A 19,895-nucleotide genomic window follows, 5' to 3' on the forward strand; every position below is an offset into this window, starting at 1 on the left:
GGATAAGGCGCCTGACCACGGATCAGGAGATTCCAGGTTCGAGTCCTGGCAGGGTAGCTGATTTTTGCCTCCTTCTTTTGAATCGGCAAATTGCGTCTGCCAACGTATATTACTAAGTTCGAAATACTACGTCGACATCGGCCCTGTTGCCCAATGGATAAGGCGCCTGACTACGGATCAGGAGATTCTAGGTTCGATTCCTGGCAGGATCGCTGATTTTTGCTTCCTTCTTCTTAATCGTGATAATTTTGTTTGCTGTTCTCCTTTATATGATGTAGTGTATAATTTTCCTTATTCGAGTCCCGGCAGGGTCCCTGTCTTTGCATAATATTTGATGTCAACGCTATTTGTTTCACGCGAGGTGATTTACTTATTCCAAAATTACAACATTAACCTCAGCCCTGTGGCCCAATATAAACGACGCCTGACTACGGATCAGGAGATTCCGTAACATCAGCCGTATGGCCCAATGGATAAGTCGCCTGAATAGGGATCAGGAGATTCGAGGTTAGAGTCCTGGCAGGGTCTCTGATTTTTTCTTCCTTCTTTTCTATCCTGATCCTTGGCATAATAATTTTACTCCTGGCGATTTGCGTCTGGCAATGTGACGTACTAAGTTCGAAATAATACTTTAACGTCGGCCCTATGGCCCAATGGATAAGGCGCCTGACTACGGATCAGGAGATTCGAGGTTAGAGTCGTGGCAGGGTCTCTGATTTTTACTTCCTTCTTTTCTATCCTGATCCTTGGCATAATAATTTTACTCATGGCGATTTGCGTCTAGCAATGTGACGTACTAAGTTCGAAATACTACTTCAACGTCGGCCTTGTGGCCCAATGGATAAGGCGCCTGACTACGGATCAGGAAATTCCAGGTTCGAGTCCTGGCAGGGTCTCTGATTTTTGATTCCTTCTTTTCTATCCTGATAATTGGCATAATAATTTTACTCCTGGCGATTTGCGTCTGCCAATGGGACGTACTAAGTTCGAGAATTTACTTCAACGTCGGCCTTGTGGCCCAATGGATAAGGCGCCTGACTACGGATCAGGAGATTCCAGGTTCGAGTCCTGGCAGGGTCGCTGATTTTTGCCTCGTTCTTTTGAATCGGCGATTTGCGTCTGCCAACGTGATGTACTAAGTTCGAAATACTACGTCAACGTCGGCCTTGGGGCCCAATGGATAAGGCGCCTGACTACGGATCAGGAGATTCCAGGTTCGAGTCCTGGCAGGGTCGCTGATTTTTGCCTCCTTCTTTTGAATCGGCGAATTGCGTCTGCCAACGTAATGTACTATATTCGAAATTCTACGTCAACATCGGCCTTGTGGCCCAATGGATAAGGCGCCTGACTACGGATCAGGAGATGCCAGGTTCGAGTCCTGGCAGGGTCGCTGATTTTTTTACTCGTTCTTTTGAATCGGCGATTTGCGTCTGCCAACGTGATGTACTGAGTTCGAAATACTATGTCAAGGTCGGCCTTGTGGCGCAATGGATAAGGCGCCTGACTACGGATCAGGAGATTCCAGGTTCGAGTCCTGGCAGGGTCGCTGGTTTTGCCTCGATTTTTTCTTATAGTGACTATTTCGATTTCTGTTAGTCTTTTCTATGATGTAAAGTATAATTTTTCAGGTTAAAGTGCTGGTAGGGTCGCCGTCTTTGTATAATATTTTGGGCTATTTGCTACGGGCAATGTGACGTACTAATTACAAGTTTACAACAGCAACCTCGGCCCTGTGGCCCAATGGATAAGTGGCCTTACTACGGATCAGGAGATTCAAGGTTAGAGTCCTTGCAGGGTCTCTGATTTTTGCTTCCTTCTTTTCTATCCTGATCCTTGGCATAATAATTTTACTTCTGCCGATTTGCGTCTGCCAATGTGACGTACTAAGTTCGAAGATTTACTTCAACGTCGGCCTTGTGGCCCAATGGATAAGACGCCTGACTACGGATCAGGAGATTCCAGGTTCGAGTCCTGGCAGGGTCTCTGATTTTTGCTTCCTTCTTTTCTATCCTGATCCTTGGCATAACAATTTTACTTCTGCCGATTTGCGTCTAGCAATGTCACGTCCTAAGTTCGAAATACTACTTCAACGTCGGCCTTGTGGCCCAATGGATAAGGCGCCTGACTACGGATCAGGAGATTCGAGGTTAGAGTCGTGGCAGGGTCTCTGATTTTTACTTCCATCTTTTATATCCTGATCCTTGGCATAAAAATTTTACTGCTGGTGATTTGCGTCTGCCAATGGGACGTACTAAGTTCGAGAATTTACTTCAACGTCGGCCTTGTGGCCCAATGGATAAGGCGCCTGACCTCGGATCAGGAGATTCCAGGTTCGAGTCCTGGCAGGGTCGCTGATTTTTGCCTCGTTCTTTTGAATCGGCGATTTGCGTCTGCCAACGTGATGTACTAAGTTCGAAATACTATGTCAACGTCGGCCTTGTGGCCCAATAGATAAGGCGCCTGACTACGGATCAGGAGATTCCAGGTTCGAGTCCTGGCAGGGTCGCTGATTTTTTTACTTGTTCTTTTGAATCGGCGATTTGCGTCTGCCAACGTGATGTACTAAGTTCGAAATACTATGTCAACGTCGGCCTTGTGGCCCAATGGATAAGGCGTCTGACTACGGATCAGGAGATTCCAGGTTCGAGTCCTGGCAGGGTCGCTGATTTTTGCCTCCATCTTTTGAATCGGCGAATTGCGTCTGCCAACGTAATGTACTAAAATCGGAATACTACGTCAACATCGGCCTTGTTGCCCAATGGATAAGGCGCCTGACTACGGATCAGGAGATTCTAGGTTCGATTCCTGGCAGGATCGCTGATTTTTGCTTCCTTCTTCTTAATCGTGATAATTTTGTTTGCTGTTCGTCTTTTCTATGATGTAGTGTATAATTTTCCTCATTCGAGTCCCGGCAGGGTCCATGTCTTTGCATAATATTTGATGTTAACGCTATTTGTTTCACGCGAGGTGATTTACTTATTCCAAAATTACAACATTAATCTCAGCCCTGTGGCCCAATATAAACGACGCCTGACTACGGATCAGGAGATTCCGTAACATCAGCCCTATGGCCCAATGGATAAGTCGCCTGAATAGGGATCAGGAGATTCGAGGTTAAAGTCCTGGCAGGGTCTCTGATTTTTGCTTCCTTCTTCTCTTTCCTGATCCTTGGCATAATAATTTTACTCCTGGCGATTTGCGTCTGCCAATGTGACGTACTAAGTTCGAGATACTACTTTAACGTCGGCCTTGTGGCCAAATGGATAAGGCGCCTGACTACGGATCAGGAGATTCCAGGTTCGAGTCCTGGCAGGGTCTCTGATTTTTGCTTCCTTCTTTTCTATCCTGATCCTTGGCATAAAAATTTTACTCCTGGCGATTTGCGTCTGCCAATGGGACGTACTAAGTTCGAGAATTTACTTCAACGTCGGCCTTGTGGCCCAATGGATAAGGCGCCTGACCTCGGATCAGGAGATTCCAGGTTCGAGTGCTCTCAGGGTCGCTGATTTTTGCCTCGTTCTTTTGAATCGGCGATTTGCGTCTGCCAACGTGATGTACTAAGTTCGAAATACTATGTCAACATCGGCCTTGTGGCCCAATGGATAAGGCGCCTGACTACGGATCAGGAGATTCCAGGTTCGAGTCCTGGCAGGGTCGCTGATTTTTGCCACGTTCTTTTGAATCGGCGATTTGCGTCTGCCAACGTGATGTACTAAGTTCGAAATACTACGTCAACGTCGGCCTTGTGGCCCAATGGATAAGGCGCCTGACTACGGATCAGGAGATTCCAGGTTCTAGTCCTGGCAGGGTCGCTGATTTTTGCCTACTTCTTTTGAATCGCCGAATTGCGTCTGCCAACGTAATGTACTATATTCGAAATTCTACGTCAACATCGGCCTTGAGGCCCAATGGATAAGGCGCCTGACTACGGATCAGGAGATTCTAGGTTCGATTCCTTGCAGGATCGCTGATTTTTGCTTCCTTCTTCTTAATCGTGATAATTTTGTTTGCTGTTCGTCTTTTCTATGATGTAGTGTATAATTTTCCTTATTCGAGTCCCGGCAGGGTCCATGTCTTTGCATAATATTTGATGTTAACGCTATTTGTTTCACGCGAGGTGATTTACTTATTCCAAAATTACAACATTAATCTCAGCCCTGTGGCCCAATATAAACGACGCCTGACTACGGATCAGGAGATTCAGTAACATCAGCCCTATGGCCCAATGGATAAGTCGCCTGAATAGGGATCAGGAGATTCGAGGTTAAAGTCCTGGCAGGGTCTCTGATTTTTGCTTCCTTCTTCTCTATCCTGATCCTTGGCATAATAATTTTACTCCTGGCGATTTGCGTCTGCCAATGGGACGTACTAAGTTCGAGAATTTACTTCAACGTCGGCCTTGTGGCCCAATGGATAAGGCGCCTGACCTCGGATCAGGAGATTCCAGGTTCGAGTCCTGGCAGGGTCGCTGATTTTTGCCTCGTTCTTTTGAATCGGCGATTTGCGTCTGCCAACGTGATGTACTAAGTTCGAAATACTATGTCAACGTCGGCCTTGTGGCCCAATAGATAAGGCGCCTGACTACGGATCAGGAGATTCCAGGTTCGAGTCCTGGCAGGGTCGCTGATTTTTTTACTTGTTCTTTTGAATCGGCGATTTGCGTCTGCCAACGTGATGTACTAAGTTCGAAATACTATGTCAACGTCGGCCTTGTGGCCCAATGGATAAGGCGTCTGACTACGGATCAGGAGATTCCAGGTTCGAGTCCTGGCAGGGTCGCTGATTTTTGCCTCCATCTTTTGAATCGGCGAATTGCGTCTGCCAACGTAATGTACTAAAATCGGAATACTACGTCAACATCGGCCTTGTTGCCCAATGGATAAGGCGCCTGACTACGGATCAGGAGATTCTAGGTTCGATTCCTGGCAGGATCGCTGATTTTTGCTTCCTTCTTCTTAATCGTGATAATTTTGTTTGCTGTTCGTCTTTTCTATGATGTAGTGTATAATTTTCCTCATTCGAGTCCCGGCAGGGTCCATGTCTTTGCATAATATTTGATGTTAACGCTATTTGTTTCACGCGAGGTGATTTACTTATTCCAAAATTACAACATTAATCTCAGCCCTGTGGCCCAATATAAACGACGCCTGACTACGGATCAGGAGATTCCGTAACATCAGCCCTATGGCCCAATGGATAAGTCGCCTGAATAGGGATCAGGAGATTCGAGGTTAAAGTCCTGGCAGGGTCTCTGATTTTTGCTTCCTTCTTCTCTTTCCTGATCCTTGGCATAATAATTTTACTCCTGGCGATTTGCGTCTGCCAATGTGACGTACTAAGTTCGAGATACTACTTTAACGTCGGCCTTGTGGCCAAATGGATAAGGCGCCTGACTACGGATCAGGAGATTCCAGGTTCGAGTCCTGGCAGGGTCTCTGATTTTTGCTTCCTTCTTTTCTATCCTGATCCTTGGCATAAAAATTTTACTCCTGGCGATTTGCGTCTGCCAATGGGACGTACTAAGTTCGAGAATTTACTTCAACGTCGGCCTTGTGGCCCAATGGATAAGGCGCCTGACCTCGGATCAGGAGATTCCAGGTTCGAGTGCTCTCAGGGTCGCTGATTTTTGCCTCGTTCTTTTGAATCGGCGATTTGCGTCTGCCAACGTGATGTACTAAGTTCGAAATACTATGTCAACATCGGCCTTGTGGCCCAATGGATAAGGCGCCTGACTACGGATCAGGAGATTCCAGGTTCGAGTCCTGGCAGGGTCGCTGATTTTTGCCACGTTCTTTTGAATCGGCGATTTGCGTCTGCCAACGTGATGTACTAAGTTCGAAATACTACGTCAACGTCGGCCTTGTGGCCCAATGGATAAGGCGCCTGACTACGGATCAGGAGATTCCAGGTTCTAGTCCTGGCAGGGTCGCTGATTTTTGCCTACTTCTTTTGAATCGCCGAATTGCGTCTGCCAACGTAATGTACTATATTCGAAATTCTACGTCAACATCGGCCTTGAGGCCCAATGGATAAGGCGCCTGACTACGGATCAGGAGATTCTAGGTTCGATTCCTTGCAGGATCGCTGATTTTTGCTTCCTTCTTCTTAATCGTGATAATTTTGTTTGCTGTTCGTCTTTTCTATGATGTAGTGTATAATTTTCCTTATTCGAGTCCCGGCAGGGTCCATGTCTTTGCATAATATTTGATGTTAACGCTATTTGTTTCACGCGAGGTGATTTACTTATTCCAAAATTACAACATTAATCTCAGCCCTGTGGCCCAATATAAACGACGCCTGACTACGGATCAGGAGATTCAGTAACATCAGCCCTATGGCCCAATGGATAAGTCGCCTGAATAGGGATCAGGAGATTCGAGGTTAAAGTCCTGGCAGGGTCTCTGATTTTTGCTTCCTTCTTCTCTATCCTGATCCTTGGCATAATAATTTTACTCCTGGCGATTTGCGTCTGGCAATGTGACGTACTAAGTTTGAGATACTACTTTAACGTCGGCCTTGTGGCCCAATGGATAAGGCGCCTGACTACGGATCAGGAGATTCCAGGTTCGAGTCCTGGCAGGGTCTCTGATTTTTGCTTCCTTCTTTTCTATCCTGATCCTTGGCATAAAAATTTTACTCCTGGCGATTTGCGTCTGCCAATGGGACGTACTAAGTTCGAGAATTTACTTCAACGTCGGCCTTGTGGCCCAATGGATAAGGCGCCTGACCTCGGATCAGGAGATTCCAGGTTCGAGTGCTGGCAGGGTCGCTGATTTTTGCCTCGTTCTTTTGAATCGGCGATTTGCGTCTGCCAACGTGATGTACTAAGTTCAAAATACTATGTCAACATCGGCCTTGTGGCCCAATGGATAAGGCGCCTGACTACGGATCAGGAGATTCCAGGTTCGAGTCCTGGCAGGGTCGCTGATTTTTGCCACGTTCTTTTGAATCGGCGATTTGCGTCTGCCAACGTGATGTACTAAGTTCGAAATACTATGTCAACGTCGGCCTTGTGGCCCAATGGATAAGGCGCCTGACCTCGGATCAGGAGATTCCAGGTTCGAGTCCTGGCAGGGTCCCTGATTTTTGCCTCGTTCTTTTGAATCGGCGATTTGCGTCTGCCAGCGTGATGTACTAAGTTCGAAATACTACGTCAACGTCGGCCTTGTGGCCCAATGGATAAGGCGCCTGACTACGGATCAGGAGATTCCAGGTTCGAGTCCTGGCAGGGTCGCTGATTTTTGACTCCTTCTTTTGAATCGGCGAATTGCGTCTGCCAACGTAATGTACTATATTCCAAATTCTACGTCAACATCGGCCTTGAGGCCCAATGGATAAGGCGCCTGACTACGGATCAGGAGATTCCAGGTTCGAGTCCTGGCAGGGTCGCTGATTTTTTTACTCGTTCTTTTGAATCGGCGATTTGCGTCTGCCAACGTGATGTACTAAGTTCGAAATACTATGTCAACATCGGCCTTGTGGCTCAATGGATAAGGCGCCTGACTAAGGATCAGGAGATTCCAGGTTCGAGTCCTGGCAGGGTCGCTGATTTTTTTACTCGTTCTTTTGAATCGGCGATTTGCTTCTACCAACGTGATGTACTAAGTTCGAAATACTATGTCAACGTCGGCCTTGTGGCCCAATGGATATGGCGTCTGACTACGGATCAGGAGATTCCAGGTTCGAGTCCTGGCAGGGTCGCTGATTTTTGCCTCCTTCTTTTGAATCGGCGAATTGCGTCTGCCAACGTAATGTACTAAAATCGAAATACTACGTCAACATCGGCCTTGTGGCCCAATGGATAAGGCGCCTGACTACGGATCAGGAGATTCTAGGTTCGAGTCCTGGCAGGATCGCTGATTTTTGCTTCCTTCTTCTTAATCGTGATAATTTTGTTTGCTGTTCGTCTTTTCTATGATGTAGTGTATAATTTTCCTTATTCGAGTCCCGGCAGGGTCCATGTCTTTGCATAATATTTGATGTTAACGCTATTTGTTTCACGCGAGGTGATTTACTTATTCCAAAATTACAACATTAATCTCAGCCCTGTGGCCCAATATAAACGACGCCTGACTACGGATCAGGAGATTCCGTAACATCAGCCCTATGGCCCAATGGATAAGTCGCCTGAATAGGGATCAGGAGATTCGAGGTTAAAGTCCTGGCAGGGTCTCTGATGTTTGCTTCCTTCTTCTCTTTCCTGATCCTTGGCATAGTAATTTTACTCCTGGCGATTTGCGTCTGGCAATGTGACGTACTAAGTTCGAGATACTACTTTAACGTCGGCCTTGTGGCCAAATGGATAAGGCGCCTGACTACGGATCAGGAGATTCCAGGTTCGAGTCCTGGCAGGGTCTCTGATTTTTGCTTCCTTCTTTTCTATCCTGATCCTTGGCATAAAAATTTTACTCCTGGCGATTTGCGTCTGCCAATGGGACGTACTAAGTTCGAGAATTTACTTCAACGTCGGCCTTGTGGCCCAGTGGATAAGGCGCCTGACCTCGGATCAGGAGATTCCAGGTTCGAGTGCTGGCAGGGTCGCTGATTTTTGCCTCGTTCTTTTGAATCGGCGATTTGCGTCTGCCAACGTGATGTACTAAGTTCGAAATACTATGTCAACATCGGCCTTGTGGCCCAATGGATAAGGCGCCTGACTACGGATCAGGAGATTCCAGGTTCGAGTCCTGGCATGGTCGCTGAATTTTTTACTCGTTCTTTTGAATCGACGATTTGCGTCTGCCAACGTGATGTACTAAGTTCGAAATACTATGTCAACGTCGGCCTTGTGGCCAAATGGATAAGGCGCCTGACTACGGATCAGGAGATTCCAGGTTCGAGTCCTGGCAGGGTCGCTGATTTTTGCCACGTTCTTTTGAATCGGCGATTTGCGTCTGCCAACGTGATGTACTAAGTTCGAAATACTACGTCAACGTCGGCCTTGTGGCCCAATGGATAAGGCGCCTGACTACGGATCAGGAGATTCCAGGTTCGAGTCCTGGCAGGGTCGCTGATTTTTGCCTACTTCTTTTGAATCGCCGAATTGCGTCTGCCAACGTAATGTACTATATTCGAAATTCTACGTCAACATCGGCCTTGAGGCCCAATGGATAAGGCGCCTGACTACGGATCAGGAGATTCTAGGTTCGATTCCTTGCAGGATCGCTGATTTTTGCTTCCTTCTTCTTAATCGTGATAATTTTGTTTGCTGTTCGTCTTTTCTATGATGTAGTGTATAATTTTCCTTATTCGAGTCCCGGCAGGGTCCATGTCTTTGCATAATATTTGATGTTAACGCTATTTGTTTCACGCGAGGTGATTTACTTATTCCAAAATTACAACATTAATCTCAGCCCTGTGGCCCAATATAAACGACGCCTGACTACGGATCAGGAGATTCCGTAACATCAGCCCTATGGCCCAATGGATAAGTCGCCTGAATAGGGATCAGGAGATTCGAGGTTAAAGTCCTGGCAGGGTCTCTGATTTTTGCTTCCTTCTTCTCTATCCTGATCCTTGACATAATAATTTTACTCCTGGCGATTTGCGTCTGGCAATGTGACGTACTAAGTTTGAGATACTACTTTAACGTCGGCCTTGTGGCCCAATGGATAAGGCGCCTGACTACGGATCAGGAGATTCCAGGTTCGAGTCCTGGCAGGGTCTCTGATTTTTGCTTCCTTCTTTTCTATCCTGATCCTTGGCATAAAAATTTTACTCCTGGCGATTTGCGTCTGCCAATGGGACGTACTAAGTTCGAGAATTTACTTCAACCACGGCCTTGTGGCCCAATGGATAAGGCGCCTGACCTCGGATCAGGAGATTCCAGGTTCGAGTGCTGGCAGGGTCTCTGACTTTTGCCTCGTTCTTTTGAATCGACGATTTGCGTCTGCCAACGTGATGTACTAAGTTCGAAATACTATGTCAACGTCGGCCTTGTGGCCCAATGGATAAGGCGCCTGACCTCGGATCAGGAGATTCCAGGTTCGAGTCCTGGCAGGGTCCCTGATTTTTGCCTCGTTCTTTTGAATCGGCGATTTGCGTCTGCCAGCGTGATGTACTAAGTTCGAAATACTACGTCAACGTCGGCCTTGTGGCCCAATGGATAAGGCGCCTGACTACGGATCAGGAGATTCCAGGTTCGAGTCCTGGCAGGGTCGCTGATTTTTGACTCCTTCTTTTGAATCGGCGAATTGCGTCTGCCAACGTAATGTACTATATTCCAAATTCTACGTCAACATCGGCCTTGAGGCCCAATGGATAAGGCGCCTGACTACGGATCAGGAGATTCCAGGTTCGAGTCCTGGCAGGGTCGCTGATTTTTTTACTCGTTCTTTTGAATCGGCGATTTGCGTCTGCCAACGTGATGTACTAAGTTCGAAATACTATGTCAACATCGGCCTTGTGGCCCAATGGATAAGGCGCCTGACTAAGGATCAGGAGATTCCAGGTTCGAGTCCTGGCAGGGTCGCTGATTTTTTTACTCGTTCTTTTGAATCGGCGATTTGCTTCTGCCAACGTGATGTACTAAGTTCGAAATACTATGTCAACGTCGGCCTTGTGGCCCAATGGATATGGCGTCTGACTACGGATCAGGAGATTCCAGGTTCGAGTCCTGGCAGGGTCGCTGATTTTTGCCTCCTTCTTTTGAATCGGCGAATTGCGTCTGCCAACGTAATGTACTAAAATCGGCCTTGTGGCCCAATGGATAAGGCGCCTGACTACGGATCAGGAGATTCCAGGTTCGAGTCCTGGCAGGGTCGCTGATTTTTTTACTCGTTCTTTTGAATCGGCGATTTGCGTCTGCCAACGTGATGTACTAAGTTCGAAATACTATGTCAACGTCGGCCTTGTGGCCCAATGGATATGGCGTCTGACTACGGATCAGGAGATTCCAGGTTCGAGTCCTGGCAGGGTCGCTGATTTTTGCCTCGTTCTTTTGAATCGGCGATTTGCGTCTGCCAACGTGATGTACTAAGTTCGAAATACTACGTCAACGTCGGCCTTGTGGCCCAATGGATAAGGCGCCTGACTACGGATCAGGAGATTCCAGGTTCGAGTCCTGGCAGGGTCGCTGATTTTTGCCTCCTTCTTTTGAATCGCCGAATTGCGTCTGCCAACGTAATGTACTATATTCGAAATTCTACGTCAACATCGGCCTTGTGGCCCAATGGATAAGGCGCCTGACCTCGGATCAGGAGATTCCAGGTTCGAGTCCTGGCAGGGTCGCTGATTTTTGCCTCGTTCTTTTGAATCGGCGATTTGCGTCTGCCAACGTGATGTACTAAGTTCGAAATACTATGTCAACATCGGCCTTGTGGCCCAATGGATAAGGCGCCTGACTACGGATCAGGAGATTCCAGGTTCGAGTCCTGGCATGGTCGCTGATTTTTTTACTCGTTCTTTTGAATCGACGATTTGCGTCTGCCAACGTGATGTACTAAGTTCGAAATACTATGTCAACGTCGGCCTTGTGGCCAAATGGATAAGGCGCCTGACTACAGATCAGGAGATTCCAGGTTCGAGTCCTGGCAGGGTCGCTGATTTTTGCCTCGTTCTTTTGAATCGGCGATTTGCGTCTGCCAACGTGATGTACTAAGTTTGAAATACTACGTCAACGTCGGCCTTGTGGCCCAATGGATAAGGCGCCTGACTATGGATCAGGAGATTCCAGGTTCGAGTCCTGGCAGGGTCTCTGATTTTTGCTTCCTTCTTTTCTATCCTGATCCTTGGCATAAAAATTTTACTCCTGGCGATTTGCGTCTGCCAATGGGACGTACTAAGTTCGAGAATTTACTTCAATGTCGGCCTTGTGGCCCAATGGATAAGGCGCCTGACCTCGGATCAGGAGATTCCAATTTCGAGTGCTGGCAGGGTCGCTGATTTTTGCCTCGTTCTTTTGAATCGGCGATTTGCGTCTGCCAACGTGATGTACTAAGTTCGAAATACTATGTCGTCGTCGGCCTTGTGGCCAAATGGATAAGGCGCCTGACTACGGATCAGGAGATTCCAGGTTCGGGTCCTGGCAGGGTCGCTGATTTTTGCCTCCTTCTTTTGAATCAGCGAATTGCGTCTGCCAACGTAATGTACTAAGCTTGAAATACTATGTCAACGTCGGCCTTGTGGCCCAATGGATAAGGCGTCTGACTACGGATCAGGAGATTCCAGGTTCGAGTCCTGGCAGGGTCGCTGATTTGTGCCTCCTTCTTTTGAATCGGCGAATTGCGTCTGCCAACGTAATGTACTCAAATCGAAATACTACGTCAAGATCGGCCTTGTGGCCCAATGGATAAGGCGCCTGACTACGGATCAGGAGATTCCAGGTTCGAGTCCTGGCAGGGTCGCATATTTTTGTCTCGTTCTTTTGAATCGGCGATTTGGGTCTGCCAACGTGATGTACTAAGTTCGAAATAATACGTCAACGTCGGACTTCTGGCCCAATGGATAAGGCGCCTGACCACGGATCAAGAGATTCCAGGTTCGAGTCCTGGCAGGGTAGCTGATTTTTGCCTCCTTCTTTTGAATCGGCAAATTGCGTCTGCCAACGTATATTACTAAGTTCGAAATACTACGTCGACATCGGCCCTGTTGCCCAGTGGATAAGGCGCCTGACTACGGATCAGGAGATTCTAGGTTCGATTCCTGGCAGGATCGCTGATTTTTGCTTCCTTCTTCTTAATCGTGATAATTTTGTTTGCTGTTCTCCTTTATATGATGTAGTGTATAATTTTCCTTATTCGAGTCCCGGCAGGGTCCCTGTCTTTGCATAATATTTGATGTCAACGCTATTTGTTTCACGCGAGGTGATTTACTTATTCCAAAATTACAACATTAATCTCAGCCCTGTGGCCCAATATAAACGACGCCTGACTACGGATCAGGAGATTCCGTAACATCAGCCCTATGGCCCAATGGATAAGTCGCCTGAATAGGGATCAGGAGATTCGAGGTTAGAGTCCTGGCAGGGTCTCTGATTTTTTCTTCCTTCTTTTCTATCCTGATCCTTGGCATAATAATTTTACTCCTGGCGATTTGCGTCTGGCAATGTGACGTACTAAGTTCGAAATAATACTTTAACGTCGGCCCTATGGCCCAATGGATAAGTCGCCTGACTACGGATCAGGAGATTCGAGGTTAGAGTCGTGGCAGGGTCTCTGATTTTTACTTCCTTCTTTTCTATCCTGATCCTTGGCATAATAATTTTACTCATGGCGATTTGCGTCTAGCAATGTGACGTACTAAGTTCGAAATACTACTTCAACGTCGGCCTTGTGGCCAAATGGATAAGGCGCCTGACTACGGATCAGGAGATTCGAGGTTAGAGTCGTGGCAGGGTCTCTGATTTTTGCTTCCTTCTTTTCTATCCTGATCCTTGGCATAATAATTTTACTCCTGGCGATTTGCGTCTGCCAATGGGACGTACTAAGTTCGAGAATTTACTTCAACTTCGGCCTTGTGGCCCAATGGATAAGGCGCCTGACCTCGGATCAGGAGATTCCAGGTTCGAGTCCTGGCAGGGTCGCTGATTTTTGCCTCGTTCTTTTGAATCGGCGATTTGCGTCTGCCAACGTGATGTACTAAGTTCGAAATACTATGTCAACGTCGGCCTTGTGGCCCAATAGATAAGGCGCCTGACTACGGATCAGGAGATTCCAGGTTCGAGTCCTGGCAGGGTCTCTGATTTTTGCTTCCTTCTTTTCTATCCTGATCCTTGGCATAACAATTTTACTTCTGCCGATTTGCGTCTAGCAATGTCACGTCCTAAGTTCGAAATACTACTTCAACGTCGGCCTTGTGGCCCAATGGATAAGGCGCCTGACTACGGATCAGGAGATTCGAGGTTAGAGTCGTGGCAGGGTCTCTGATTTTTACTTCCATCTTTTATATCCTGATCCTTGGCATAAAAATTTTACTGCTGGTGATTTGCGTCTGCCAATGGGACGTACTAAGTTCGAGAATTTACTTCAACGTCGGCCTTGTGGCCCAATGGATAAGGCGCCTGACCTCGGATCAGGAGATTCCAGGTTCGAGTCCTGGCAGGGTCGCTGATTTTTGCCTCGTTCTTTTGAATCGGCGATTTGCGTCTGCCAACGTGATGTACTAAGTTCGAAATACTATGTCAACGTCGGCCTTGTGGCCCAATAGATAAGGCGCCTGACTACGGATCAGGAGATTCCAGGTTCGAGTCCTGGCAGGGTCGCTGATTTTTTTACTCGTTCTTTTGAATCGGCGATTTGCGTCTGCCAACGTGATGTACTAAGTTCGAAATACTATGTCAACGTCGGCCTTGTGGCCCAATGGATAAGGCGTCTGACTACGGATCAGGAGATTCCAGGTTCGAGTCCTGGCAGGGTCGCTGATTTTTGCCACGTTCTTTTGAATCGGCGATTTGCGTCTGCCAACGTGATGTACTAAGTTCGAAATTCTACGTCAACATCGGCCTTGAGGCCCAATGGATAAGGCGCCTGACTACGGATCAGGAGATTCTAGGTTCGATTCCTTGCAGGATCGCTGATTTTTGCTTCCTTCTTCTTAATCGTGATAATTTTGTTTGCTGTTCGTCTTTTCTATGATGTAGTGTATAATTTTCCTTATTCGAGTCCCGGCAGGGTCCATGTCTTTGCATAATATTTGATGTTAACGCTATTTGTTTCACGCGAGGTGATTTACTTATTCCAAAATTACAACATTAATCTCAGCCCTGTGGCCCAATATAAACGACGCCTGACTACGGATCAGGAGATTCCGTAACATCAGCCCTATGGCCCAATGGATAAGTCGCCTGAATAGGGATCAGGAGATTCGAGGTTAAAGTCCTGGCAGGGTCTCTGATTTTTGCTTCCTTCTTCTCTATCCTGATCCTTGACATAATAATTTTACTCCTGGCGATTTGCGTCTGGCAATGTGACGTACTAAGTTTGAGATACTACTTTAACGTCGGCCTTGTGGCCCAATGGATAAGGCGCCTGACTACGGATCAGGAGATTCCAGGTTCGAGTCCTGGCAGGGTCTCTGATTTTTGCTTCCTTCTTTTCTATCCTGATCCTTGGCATAAAAATTTTACTCCTGGCGATTTGCGTCTGCCAATGGGACGTACTAAGTTCGAGAATTTACTTCAACCACGGCCTTGTGGCCCAATGGATAAGGCGCCTGACCTCGGATCAGGAGATTCCAGGTTAAAGTGCTGGCAGGGTCTCTGACTTTTGCCTCGTTCTTTTGAATCGACGATTTGCGTCTGCCAACGTGATGTACTAAGTTCGAAATACTATGTCAAAGTCGGCCTTGTGGCCCAATGGATAAGGCGCCTGACCTCGGATCAGGAGATTCCAGGTTCGAGTCCTGGCAGGGTCCCTGATTTTTGCCTCGTTCTTTTGAATCGGCGATTTGCGTCTGCCAGCGTGATGTACTAAGTTCGAAATACTACGTCAACGTCGGCCTTGTGGCCCAATGGATAAGGCGCCTGACTACGGATCAGGAGATTCCAGGTTCGAGTCCTGGCAGGGTCGCTGATTTTTGACTCCTTCTTTTGAATCGGCGAATTGCGTCTGCCAACGTAATGTACTATATTCCAAATTCTACGTCAACATCGGCCTTGAGGCCCAATGGATAAGGCGCATGACTACGGATCAGGAGATTCCAGGTTCGAGTCCTGGCAGGGTCGCTGATTTTTTTACTCGTTCTTTTGAATCGGCGATTTGCGTCTGCCAACGTGATGTACTAAGTTCGAAATACTATGTCAACATCGGCCTTGTGGCCCAATGGATAAGGCGCCTGACTAAGGATCAGGAGATTCCAGGTTCGAGTCCTGGCAGGGTCGCTGATTTTTTTACTCGTTCTTTTGAATCGGCGATTTGCTTCTGCCAACGTGATGTACTAAGTTCGAAATACTATGTCAACGTCGGCCTTGTGGCCCAATGGATATGGCGTCTGACTACGGATCAGGAGATTCCAGGTTCGAGTCCTGGCAGGGTCGCTGATTTTTGCCTCCTTCTTTTGAATCGGCGAATTGCGTCTGCCAACGTAATGTACTAAAATCGGCCTTGTGGCCCAATGGATAAGGCGCCTGACTACGGATCAGGAGATTCCAGGTTCGAGTCCTGGCAGGGTCGCTGATTTTTTTACTCGTTCTTTTGAATCGGCGATTTGCTTCTGCCAACGTGATGTACTAAGTTCGAAATACTATGTCAACGTCGGCCTTGTGGCCCAATGGATATGGCGTCTGACTACGGATCAGGAGATTCCAGGTTCGAGTCCTGGCAGGGTCGCTGATTTTTGCCTCGTTCTTTTGAATCGGCGATTTGCGTCTGCCAACGTGATGTACTAAGTTCGAAATACTACGTCAACGTCGGCCTTGTGGCCCAATGGATAAGGCGCCTGACTACGGATCAGGAGATTCCAGGTTCGAGTCCTGGCAGGGTCGCTGATTTTTGCCTACTTCTTTTGAATCGCCGAATTGCGTCTGCCAACGTAATGTACTATATTCGAAATTCTACGTCAACATCGGCCTTGTGGCCCAATGGATAAGGCGCCTGACCTCGGATCAGGAGATTCCAGGTTCGAGTCCTGGCAGGGTCGCTGATTTTTGCCTCGTTCTTTTGAATCGGCGATTTGCGTCTGCCAACGTGATGTACTAAGTTCGAAATACTATGTCAACATCGGCCTTGTGGCCCAATGGATAAGGCGCCTGACTACGGATCAGGATATTCCAGGTTCGAGTCCTGGCATGGTCGCTGATTTTTTTACTCGTTCTTTTGAATCGACGATTTGCGTCTGCCAACGTGATGTACTAAGTTCGAAATACTATGTCAACGTCGGCCTTGTGGCCAAATGGATAAGGCGCCTGACTACAGATCAGGAGATTCCAGGTTCGAGTCCTGGCAGGGTCGCTGATTTTTGCCTCGTTCTTTTGAATCGGCGATTTGCGTCTGCCAACGTGATGTACTAAGTTCGAAATACTACGTCAACGTCGGCCTTGTGGCCCAATGGATAAGGCGCCTGACTATGGATCAGGAGATTCCAGGTTCGAGTCCTGGCAGGGTCTCTGATTTTTGCTTCCTTCTTTTCTATCCTGATCCTTGGCATAAAAATTTTACTCCTGGCGATTTGCGTCTGCCAATGGGACGTACTAAGTTCGAGAATTTACTTCAATGTCGGCCTTGTGGCCCAATGGATAAGGCGCCTGACCTCGGATCAGGAGATTCCAATTTCGAGTGCTGGCAGGGTCGCTGATTTTTGCCTCGTTCTTTTGAATCGGCGATTTGCGTCTGCCAACGTGATGTACTAAGTTCGAAATACTATGTCGACGTCGGCCTTGTGGCCAAATGGATAAGGCGCCTGACTACGGATCAGGAGATTCCAGGTTCGGGTCCTGGCAGGGTCGCTGATTTTTGCCTCCTTCTTTTGAATCGGCGAATTGCGTCTGCCAACGTAATGTACTAAGCTTGAAATACTATGTCAACGTCGGCCTTGTGGCCCAATGGATAAGGCGTCTGACTACGGATCAGGAGATTCCAGGTTCGAGTCCTGGCAGGGTCGCTGATTTGTGCCTCCTTCTTTTGAATCGGCGAATTGCGTCTGCCAACGTAATGTACTCAAATCGAAATACTACGTCAAGATCGGCTTTGTGGCCCAATGGATAAGGCGCCTGACTACGGATCAGGAGATTCCAGGTTCGAGTCCTGGCAGGGTCGCTGATTTTTGTCTCGTTCTTTTGAATCGGCGATTTGGGTCTGCCAACGTGATGTACTAAGTTCGAAATAATACGTCAACGTCGGACTTCTGGCCCAATGGATAAGGCGCCTGACCACGGATCAAGAGATTCCAGGTTCGAGTCCTGGCAGGGTAGCTGATTTTTGCCTCCTTCTTTTGAATCGGCAAATTGCGTCTGCCAACGTATATTACTAAGTTCGAAATACTACGTCGACATCGGCCCTGTTGCCCAGTGGATAAGGCGCCTGACTACGGATCAGGAGATTCTAGGTTCGATTCCTGGCAGGATCGCTGATTTTTGCTTCCTTCTTCTTAATCGTGATAATTTTGTTTGCTGTTCTCCTTTATATGATGTAGTGTATAATTTTCCTTATTCGAGTCCCGGCAGGGTCCCTGTCTTTGCATAATATTTGATGTCAACGCTATTTGTTTCACGCGAGGTGATTTACTTATTCCAAAATTACAACATTAACCTCAGCCCTGTGGCCCAATATAAACGACGCCTGACTACGGATCAGGAGATTCCGTAACATCAGCCCTATGGCCCAATGGATAAGTCGCCTGAATAGGGATCAGGAGATTCGAGGTTAGAGTCCTGGCAGGGTCTCTGATTTTTTCTTCCTTCTTTTCTATCCTGATCCTTGGCATAATAATTTTACTCCTGGCGATTTGCGTCTGGCAATGTGACGTACTAAGTTCGAAATAATACTTTAACGTCGGCCCTATGGCCCAATGGATAAGTCGCCTGACTACGGATCAGGAGATTCGAGGTTAGAGTCGTGGCAGGGTCTCTGATTTTTACTTCCTTCTTTTCTATCCTGATCCTTGGCATAATAATTTTACTCATGGCGATTTGCGTCTAGCAATGTGACGTACTAAGTTCGAAATACTACTTCAACGTCGGCCTTGTGGCCCAATGGATAAGGCGCCTGACTACGGATCAGGAGATTCGAGGTTAGAGTCGTGGCAGGGTCTCTGATTTTTGCTTCCTTCTTTTCTATCCTGATCCTTGGCATAATAATTTTACTCATGGCGATTTGCGTCTAGCAATGTGACGTACTAAGTTCGAAATACTACTTCAACGTCGGCCTTGTGGCCCAATGGATAAGGCGCCTGACCTCGGATCAGGAGATTCCAGGTTCGAGTGCTGGCAGGGTCGCTGATTTTTGCCTTGTTCTTTTGAATCGACGATTTGCGTCTGCCAACGTGATGTACTAAGTTCGAAATACTATGTCAACGTCGGCCTTGTGGCCCAATGGATAAGGCGCCTGACCTCGGATCAGGAGATTCCAGGTTCGAGTCCTGGCAGGGTCGCTGATTTTTGCCTCGTTCTTTTGAATCGGCGATTTGCGTCTGCCAACGTGATGTACTAAGTTTGAAATACTATGTCAACATCGGCCTTGTGGCCCAATGGATAAGGCGCCTGACTACGGATCAGGAGATTCCAGGTTCGAGTCCTGGCATGGTCGCTGATTTTTTTACTCGTTCTTTTGAATCGACGATTTGCGTCTGTCAACGTGATGTACTAAGTTCGAAATACTATGTCAACGTCGGCCTTGTGGCCAAATGGATAAGGCGCCTGACTACGGATCAGGAGATTCCAGGTTCCAGTCCTGGCAGGGTCGCTGATTTTTGCCACGTTCTTTTGAATCGGCGATTTGCGTCTGCCAACGTGATGTACTAAGTTCGAAATACTACGTCAACGTCGGCCTTGTGGCCCAATGGATAAGGCGCCTGACTACGGATCAGGAGATTCCAGGTTCGAGTCCTGGCAGGGTCGCTGATTTTTGCCTACTTCTTTTGAATCGCTGAATTGCGTCTGCCAACGTAATGTACTATATTCGAAATTCTACGTCAACATCGGCCTTGAGGCCCAATGGATAAGGCGCCTGACTACGGATCAGGAGATTCTAGGTTCGATTCCTTGCAGGATCGCTGATTTTTGCTTCCTTCTTCTTAATCGTGATAATTTTGTTTGCTGTTCGTCTTTTCTATGATGTAGTGTATAATTTTCCTTATTCGAGTCCCGGCAGGGTCCATGTCTTTGCATAATATTTGATGTTAACGCTATTTGTTTCACGCGAGGTGATTTACTTATTCCAAAATTACAACATTAATCTCAGCCCTGTGGCCCAATATAAACGACGCCTGACTACGGATCAGGAGATTCCGTAACATCAGCCCTATGG

General features: G+C 47.4%; 46 non-coding genes across 46 annotated transcripts; all 46 read left to right on the plus strand.

The window, feature by feature from the left end:
* The first annotated feature begins 1,007 nt into the window (after positions 1–1,007).
* Trnar-acg lies at positions 1,008–1,080 on the plus strand. Its single transcript has one exon. It is a non-coding gene; the product is annotated as a tRNA-Arg (tRNA).
* A 1,198-nt stretch (positions 1,081–2,278) lies between these two features.
* Trnar-ucg lies at positions 2,279–2,351 on the plus strand. The gene has a single exon. It is a non-coding gene; the product is annotated as a tRNA-Arg (tRNA).
* Positions 2,352–3,245: 894 nt separating this feature from the next.
* On the plus strand, positions 3,246–3,318 carry Trnar-acg. The gene has a single exon. It is a non-coding gene; the product is annotated as a tRNA-Arg (tRNA).
* Positions 3,319–3,584: 266 nt separating this feature from the next.
* Trnar-acg lies at positions 3,585–3,657 on the plus strand. The gene has a single exon. It is a non-coding gene; the product is annotated as a tRNA-Arg (tRNA).
* A 738-nt stretch (positions 3,658–4,395) lies between these two features.
* Trnar-ucg lies at positions 4,396–4,468 on the plus strand. The gene has a single exon. It is a non-coding gene; the product is annotated as a tRNA-Arg (tRNA).
* An 894-nt stretch (positions 4,469–5,362) lies between these two features.
* Trnar-acg lies at positions 5,363–5,435 on the plus strand. Its single transcript has one exon. It is a non-coding gene; the product is annotated as a tRNA-Arg (tRNA).
* A 266-nt stretch (positions 5,436–5,701) lies between these two features.
* Positions 5,702–5,774, plus strand: Trnar-acg. The gene has a single exon. It is a non-coding gene; the product is annotated as a tRNA-Arg (tRNA).
* Positions 5,775–6,512: 738 nt separating this feature from the next.
* Positions 6,513–6,585, plus strand: Trnar-acg. Its single transcript has one exon. It is a non-coding gene; the product is annotated as a tRNA-Arg (tRNA).
* A 111-nt stretch (positions 6,586–6,696) lies between these two features.
* On the plus strand, positions 6,697–6,769 carry Trnar-ucg. Its single transcript has one exon. It is a non-coding gene; the product is annotated as a tRNA-Arg (tRNA).
* An 82-nt stretch (positions 6,770–6,851) lies between these two features.
* Positions 6,852–6,924, plus strand: Trnar-acg. Its single transcript has one exon. It is a non-coding gene; the product is annotated as a tRNA-Arg (tRNA).
* An 82-nt stretch (positions 6,925–7,006) lies between these two features.
* On the plus strand, positions 7,007–7,079 carry Trnar-ucg. The gene has a single exon. It is a non-coding gene; the product is annotated as a tRNA-Arg (tRNA).
* An 82-nt stretch (positions 7,080–7,161) lies between these two features.
* Trnar-acg lies at positions 7,162–7,234 on the plus strand. Its single transcript has one exon. It is a non-coding gene; the product is annotated as a tRNA-Arg (tRNA).
* Positions 7,235–7,472: 238 nt separating this feature from the next.
* On the plus strand, positions 7,473–7,545 carry Trnal-aag. Its single transcript has one exon. It is a non-coding gene; the product is annotated as a tRNA-Leu (tRNA).
* Positions 7,546–8,284: 739 nt separating this feature from the next.
* Trnar-acg lies at positions 8,285–8,357 on the plus strand. The gene has a single exon. It is a non-coding gene; the product is annotated as a tRNA-Arg (tRNA).
* A 111-nt stretch (positions 8,358–8,468) lies between these two features.
* Positions 8,469–8,541, plus strand: Trnar-ucg. The gene has a single exon. It is a non-coding gene; the product is annotated as a tRNA-Arg (tRNA).
* Positions 8,542–8,623: 82 nt separating this feature from the next.
* On the plus strand, positions 8,624–8,696 carry Trnar-acg. Its single transcript has one exon. It is a non-coding gene; the product is annotated as a tRNA-Arg (tRNA).
* Positions 8,697–8,779: 83 nt separating this feature from the next.
* On the plus strand, positions 8,780–8,852 carry Trnar-acg. The gene has a single exon. It is a non-coding gene; the product is annotated as a tRNA-Arg (tRNA).
* Positions 8,853–8,934: 82 nt separating this feature from the next.
* On the plus strand, positions 8,935–9,007 carry Trnar-acg. The gene has a single exon. It is a non-coding gene; the product is annotated as a tRNA-Arg (tRNA).
* Positions 9,008–9,590: 583 nt separating this feature from the next.
* On the plus strand, positions 9,591–9,663 carry Trnar-acg. Its single transcript has one exon. It is a non-coding gene; the product is annotated as a tRNA-Arg (tRNA).
* Positions 9,664–9,929: 266 nt separating this feature from the next.
* Positions 9,930–10,002, plus strand: Trnar-ucg. Its single transcript has one exon. It is a non-coding gene; the product is annotated as a tRNA-Arg (tRNA).
* An 82-nt stretch (positions 10,003–10,084) lies between these two features.
* Trnar-acg lies at positions 10,085–10,157 on the plus strand. The gene has a single exon. It is a non-coding gene; the product is annotated as a tRNA-Arg (tRNA).
* A 238-nt stretch (positions 10,158–10,395) lies between these two features.
* On the plus strand, positions 10,396–10,468 carry Trnal-aag. The gene has a single exon. It is a non-coding gene; the product is annotated as a tRNA-Leu (tRNA).
* Positions 10,469–10,687: 219 nt separating this feature from the next.
* Positions 10,688–10,760, plus strand: Trnar-acg. Its single transcript has one exon. It is a non-coding gene; the product is annotated as a tRNA-Arg (tRNA).
* Positions 10,761–10,998: 238 nt separating this feature from the next.
* On the plus strand, positions 10,999–11,071 carry Trnar-acg. The gene has a single exon. It is a non-coding gene; the product is annotated as a tRNA-Arg (tRNA).
* An 82-nt stretch (positions 11,072–11,153) lies between these two features.
* Positions 11,154–11,226, plus strand: Trnar-ucg. The gene has a single exon. It is a non-coding gene; the product is annotated as a tRNA-Arg (tRNA).
* Positions 11,227–11,308: 82 nt separating this feature from the next.
* Trnar-acg lies at positions 11,309–11,381 on the plus strand. The gene has a single exon. It is a non-coding gene; the product is annotated as a tRNA-Arg (tRNA).
* Positions 11,382–11,464: 83 nt separating this feature from the next.
* On the plus strand, positions 11,465–11,537 carry Trnac-aca. Its single transcript has one exon. It is a non-coding gene; the product is annotated as a tRNA-Cys (tRNA).
* An 82-nt stretch (positions 11,538–11,619) lies between these two features.
* Trnah-aug lies at positions 11,620–11,692 on the plus strand. Its single transcript has one exon. It is a non-coding gene; the product is annotated as a tRNA-His (tRNA).
* Positions 11,693–12,268: 576 nt separating this feature from the next.
* On the plus strand, positions 12,269–12,341 carry Trnar-acg. The gene has a single exon. It is a non-coding gene; the product is annotated as a tRNA-Arg (tRNA).
* A 1,105-nt stretch (positions 12,342–13,446) lies between these two features.
* Positions 13,447–13,519, plus strand: Trnar-ucg. The gene has a single exon. It is a non-coding gene; the product is annotated as a tRNA-Arg (tRNA).
* A 450-nt stretch (positions 13,520–13,969) lies between these two features.
* Positions 13,970–14,042, plus strand: Trnar-ucg. Its single transcript has one exon. It is a non-coding gene; the product is annotated as a tRNA-Arg (tRNA).
* An 894-nt stretch (positions 14,043–14,936) lies between these two features.
* On the plus strand, positions 14,937–15,009 carry Trnar-acg. Its single transcript has one exon. It is a non-coding gene; the product is annotated as a tRNA-Arg (tRNA).
* A 266-nt stretch (positions 15,010–15,275) lies between these two features.
* Positions 15,276–15,348, plus strand: Trnar-ucg. Its single transcript has one exon. It is a non-coding gene; the product is annotated as a tRNA-Arg (tRNA).
* An 82-nt stretch (positions 15,349–15,430) lies between these two features.
* Positions 15,431–15,503, plus strand: Trnar-acg. The gene has a single exon. It is a non-coding gene; the product is annotated as a tRNA-Arg (tRNA).
* A 238-nt stretch (positions 15,504–15,741) lies between these two features.
* On the plus strand, positions 15,742–15,814 carry Trnal-aag. The gene has a single exon. It is a non-coding gene; the product is annotated as a tRNA-Leu (tRNA).
* Positions 15,815–16,033: 219 nt separating this feature from the next.
* Trnar-acg lies at positions 16,034–16,106 on the plus strand. Its single transcript has one exon. It is a non-coding gene; the product is annotated as a tRNA-Arg (tRNA).
* Positions 16,107–16,344: 238 nt separating this feature from the next.
* Trnar-acg lies at positions 16,345–16,417 on the plus strand. The gene has a single exon. It is a non-coding gene; the product is annotated as a tRNA-Arg (tRNA).
* Positions 16,418–16,499: 82 nt separating this feature from the next.
* Trnar-ucg lies at positions 16,500–16,572 on the plus strand. Its single transcript has one exon. It is a non-coding gene; the product is annotated as a tRNA-Arg (tRNA).
* Positions 16,573–16,810: 238 nt separating this feature from the next.
* Trnac-aca lies at positions 16,811–16,883 on the plus strand. Its single transcript has one exon. It is a non-coding gene; the product is annotated as a tRNA-Cys (tRNA).
* Positions 16,884–16,965: 82 nt separating this feature from the next.
* Positions 16,966–17,038, plus strand: Trnah-aug. The gene has a single exon. It is a non-coding gene; the product is annotated as a tRNA-His (tRNA).
* A 421-nt stretch (positions 17,039–17,459) lies between these two features.
* Trnar-acg lies at positions 17,460–17,532 on the plus strand. Its single transcript has one exon. It is a non-coding gene; the product is annotated as a tRNA-Arg (tRNA).
* Positions 17,533–17,614: 82 nt separating this feature from the next.
* Trnar-acg lies at positions 17,615–17,687 on the plus strand. The gene has a single exon. It is a non-coding gene; the product is annotated as a tRNA-Arg (tRNA).
* A 1,105-nt stretch (positions 17,688–18,792) lies between these two features.
* Trnar-ucg lies at positions 18,793–18,865 on the plus strand. Its single transcript has one exon. It is a non-coding gene; the product is annotated as a tRNA-Arg (tRNA).
* An 82-nt stretch (positions 18,866–18,947) lies between these two features.
* On the plus strand, positions 18,948–19,020 carry Trnar-ucg. Its single transcript has one exon. It is a non-coding gene; the product is annotated as a tRNA-Arg (tRNA).
* An 82-nt stretch (positions 19,021–19,102) lies between these two features.
* Trnar-acg lies at positions 19,103–19,175 on the plus strand. The gene has a single exon. It is a non-coding gene; the product is annotated as a tRNA-Arg (tRNA).
* A 238-nt stretch (positions 19,176–19,413) lies between these two features.
* On the plus strand, positions 19,414–19,486 carry Trnar-acg. The gene has a single exon. It is a non-coding gene; the product is annotated as a tRNA-Arg (tRNA).
* The last annotated feature ends 409 nt before the right edge of the window (positions 19,487–19,895 follow it).

The sequence above is a fragment of the Nematostella vectensis genome, chromosome 13, assembly GCF_932526225.1.
Source record: "Nematostella vectensis chromosome 13, jaNemVect1.1, whole genome shotgun sequence".
NCBI classification, from domain to species: Eukaryota; Metazoa; Cnidaria; class Anthozoa; order Actiniaria; family Edwardsiidae; genus Nematostella; species Nematostella vectensis.